Here is a 4731-nt window from a genome sequence, read left to right as displayed (position 1 = left end):
AAAATTGGCTGGGCATGGTGACCTGTGCCTGTAATCCCAGCTACTTGGGAGGCAGAGGTATGAGAATCGCTTGAACCTAGGAGGTGGAGGTTGCAGTGAGTGGAGATTGTGCCACTGCACACCAACCTGGGTGACAGAGCGAGACTTCATCTCAAAAATAAAATAAAAATAAAAAAGAGAAGTCTGGTCAAATGCCCCTTGTTCTTCTTCAACAGATACATAGTGAGTTGTGTAAAAAAGGAGTTGGAAAAGGAATCTGTAGATTCAAAGTGACTGAAAGAATAGAAAAAAAATTTGTTTTAAAAAATGGCCGAGACTAAATCATAGTGTCTAGGGAGGTACACCTGAATAATAAAACTATAAAGAAATACAAAATATGATTACTACTAAGAATAGTCTGTTGCCAGTAGTATATAGAATGAGCACTCAAATTATAACAAAAGCATTTTGGTATTCATAAATGTTCTTTTTTTTTTTAAAAAAAAATCGAAATTATAATATAGTCTGTAAGTACTGATTTTAATTGTAGTGAATGTGAAAGTGTTGTTAATGAAAATATAAAGAATATTTGTTAAAGTGTGGACCTAGCCAGGAGTACTAGGTAGAAAAGGTAGCTCTTTAAAACATTTTTTATTTAATTGTGAGGTAAATTTATTGGCACTTTGTTTGATATTTATTACTACAGTCCCTAGGTTAATTCTGTTTTTATTGCTTTTCAGAATAATTAAGACCTAAATCTTCTGCTGAATTCTGTTTTGTTTTGTTATTTCTTTTGCCGTGTTCTTTCATTCCACAAATGTTATTGAGCACTTCCAGTGTACCAAGCTTTGTGCTTACTGCTTTGATGATAAATGCAATAAGGTAATGCAGCTTTTAAGGATCCTTCAGGATAGGATCTTGTAGCAGTAAGGACTTAGCATTTTTGCTATAGAAGTGTATGGAGAGCTATCTATGGTGCAATAACTGGGGAAATACAGTTTTTATTCTATTTGATTCCGTTATGCATTGAGTCCTCCTTTGGTGGGAATTTGAGCAGGGTGGTCTCAGTTGAATCCTGGCTACATATGCCTCAGCAAGGAAGAAGGCCTTGGATTTGGATCTTAGGGGTCTGTGGAAAGCCTGGTGGTGGTCCTGGAAGGCTTGAGAATACCTGGAGCTGGAAGCTCCTTGCTCATTGGTGACCTTTTTCATATACAGCAGAGCTCTTGACATTCCTAGCATACTGCCTTGAAAGGACTGTGTCTTGCCTCCTAGAAATTCTGGACTTGGTAGGAATCATTTGTTTATGTTATTTTAAAAAGAAAAAAAATCTAAAGTGTACTTTTTGGAAGAAAAATGAACTTATTTTTGGACTTTTCTGTGTGTTTTTTTCTTTAATTGAAAATTCTGTCTGGAGACCGATTTTCAACCCCCTTCCCTTCCCTCTAGTTTTAAATTGGAACATTGCTTTCCAAGCATTTCAAAAAAAACAACAAAAAAATGAAATATTTTATTATTACTCTATTTTTATTTGCTCATTAATAATTCTTGATTTTCTGTCTATATGAAATCAAAGAAAAATTACTGTATAATTTTCATCCAGTTGCACAGTCAATTCTATAACTGAAATACAAGATAAAAATTAAGTAACTGATTTACTTAAGAAAGAAAGGCATCTGGACCTCCTAAAAATTCCATCAAATATTCACTCAGCAGACCTTTCTTTATAATAGGAGCTCACTTACTCTTGTGAGCACTGACGGTGTGAGCACTTGTGGCAGGGATTGGGTTTCCTGAGGAATCCATAAGACACTTGCATTGCTTTGGGGCATGAAGGTGAATAATGCAGCCATTGGCCTTCAAGGAGGCATGGCCTTCAAGGAGGTGCTCTATGGGGAGAAGGACTGAAACAGACATATTCCTGAAAGGAATAATTACTGAGTGATAGTGGAAATATATACGAAGACTTTGGGAGTAACAGTGACGGAGGGGCCCATTGAAAACTTATTAACGTTTACCGCTGTTGTTAAAATTCATCCAAACCAGCCAATTACATCTACGTTCTCTAGAATGAAAGTACAAAATGATTACAGTGGATGTTCTAAATACCACAGTTGACACAATCCCCTTTTCCTACTGGAATGGGAATCTAATGGGGAAAGTGAAATTCTTTCTCAAAGGCTTATCGGGTTGATACCTTACGTGTACATGTAAAAACAGCTGACTTTGTGTTCTGTGGCCTTGGAGATCATATAACTCTTATAAAGCAACTTGTAAATTTTCTGGGAGGTTCTTTTGGAATATTGCTTTATGTTTTGTTTCAGGAATGTATTTCCCTCTCCCCTGAATTATCACAGTGGGGATATATAAATCCACCCCCTACCCCTACCCAAAGCATAACCATGCATATGTTCATTTTCTCTTTATCATATGATATAGTTTGGATGTTTGTCCCCCTTAAATCTCATGTTGAGATGTAATCCCCAGTGTTGAAGGTGGGGTCCAATGGGAGGTGTTTGGGTCATGTGGGCTGATCCGTCATGGCTTGGTGCTGTCCTCATGACACAGTGGTTTCCCATGAGATCCCATTGTTTAGAACTGTGTGACACCTCTCCCCAACGCTCTCTTGCTCCTTCTCTTACCATGTGAGATGGCTATTCCCCCTTCTGCCATGACTGTAAGCTTCCTGAGGCGTCAGGAGAACCCGAGTAGATGCCACTGCCATGCTTCCTGTACAGTCTGCAGAACCGTGAGCCAATTAAACCTCTTTTCTTTATAAATTACCCAGTCTCCAGTATTTCTTTATAGCAACGCAAGAATGGCCTAACACACCATATATAAACTATAAAACAAAAACAAAAACCAAAACCCAGAACAATTACCCTCTGCAGTACAAATAACAACTCTTTCTTCCAAAGGAACTTCTTTCATTGTTTAAATAGTGAGAAACTTGTGTCGTTAGAAACACCGAGTAGGGTGCAGCGTCCCCTCATTACAAACATTTCTGTGCCTTAGAGGACACCCCTCCTGATATGTATCCTTAGGAGGAACACATAGATCAGCCTCTCTTCCTTTTGTCCAGCTGCAGTATCGGGAATGGAAACACAACACGGTCAAGGTGCCTAAAACTAGAGCCCTGGGGTGAGTCTAGCCTTGATCTTCCCCATACTGTCCTTTGTCAGACTCCAACACTGTGCGCAGCCTGGTCTCTCTGGGCCCAGGAATTTGGGCACTTGCTCAAAGATTCCTTTGCAGGTGCTCCTGGAAATCAGACCAGTGTTGAAGTAGGATTTAAAGCAGTAACATCTGTCAGATGTAACCATGGCACTATATCAGAAGCAAAAAAATTATAGGAGGAAAAATGCCTGTTAGGAACATGGGGTTACTGAAAACCCGCTTTTTGACTAGTGTTTTATTGTAGTGATGGGAAATGAATGAGACTGGTATCTACACCTACTGGCACGGGTCTGAATAAAACCCACAGCCCGCTCTCCTCTCCCTGAGCTTCCCGCCTTCTGTGGTCCAGATTTTCATATTCCTTCCAGTTTGCCCAGAGCAAGCTGTGACCCTCATCCATCTTGTTTTCTTTTTTTTCTTTTCGTTTTGCATTTAACAAAGTTGTAAAGGGATTTATATGCTTTCCATTAGCCTTAGCAAAGCTGCTGTCATGAATATTTAATGGCAAGAGCAGTTTGTTTTCTTTTACTCTTTCCCAGCCTTCCCTCCAGCCCCCAGCTCTCCCTTCTTTTGCCTGGAGAAATGTAAATATCTCGCCCCTCACCCCTTGGCCGGGTCCCAAAGCGCTGGGCTCGCTCAGTTCAGTGTTCTGACCCGTCTGGTGGGGACTTTTTTTTTTTTTCCCCCCTCTCCTCTCTCTCTCTCGTAGCCCCCCACGAGGCAGCCAGAGTGGTGGCAGCGGTGCGCAGGGCCGGACGCGCGTGGGGCTCTGCCTGACCCGGGCCCCCGCGCCCTCTGCCTGTACGGCAGCTCCGTGGCCCAGACAGACGGTCCTTTCCTTTGAACTTCGCGGGAGCACAATAGCTTCCCTGCAACTTAGCTGGAGCTCCCTCGGATGCATTCCTGGCACTTCACGGGTCGCTGGCCCCTTTCTCTTTGCAACAGGAAAAGGGGCGAATGTCTGGGACAGAAAATGACTTCTGAAGACACGAAAAGATTTACCGTGTCTGGAGCAACCTCTGAACTTTTGTGGTGGTGATCTCAGAAAAATGCATATTTTCCTATTGGTTGCTTAGATCATCTCCTATCCTTCTTCCCTCCCCCCTCCCCGTCCCCGCAGTTATTTATCTAATTTATCCATTTCTGTCATACCTCACTCTCACCCCCACCCCTACCCCACCCCCATTCCGGTTTTGCCTTTTCCTTAATTCTTTGTCCGCTCTTGTGCTGCGGGAGTGGAAGGGTCCAAAAGGTGAGGCCGGGAGAGGGCCTGAATAGTTTGTGTTAACTGAGAAGGAAGGTTCCAGGAGAACCCTGCTCCCCTCTCTAATGAAGTCAAACCTGCTGGAGTGTGCCTGCCCCAAGGGACTGATGGAAGGATGAGAGACGGAAATCCATATAAAATGCTTAACACAGTATTTGACTTTAGTAAATTGCTCAGTAAGTCATAGCTTTATGTTATTATTAATATGATACACAGTCATTCTTCTGAAATGAGTGGGCATGAATGCTTCCCTCTCTGCATAAAGAATTATTTGTGCTGGATCCTTTTTAAGAGCCCCTCCCCTCCCCTCC

The sequence above is a fragment of the Mandrillus leucophaeus genome, unplaced genomic scaffold (assembly GCF_000951045.1).
Source record: "Mandrillus leucophaeus isolate KB7577 unplaced genomic scaffold, Mleu.le_1.0 Scaffold133, whole genome shotgun sequence".
Taxonomy (NCBI): Eukaryota; Metazoa; Chordata; class Mammalia; order Primates; family Cercopithecidae; genus Mandrillus; species Mandrillus leucophaeus.
Note: the sequence above shows the minus strand (reverse complement) of the source record.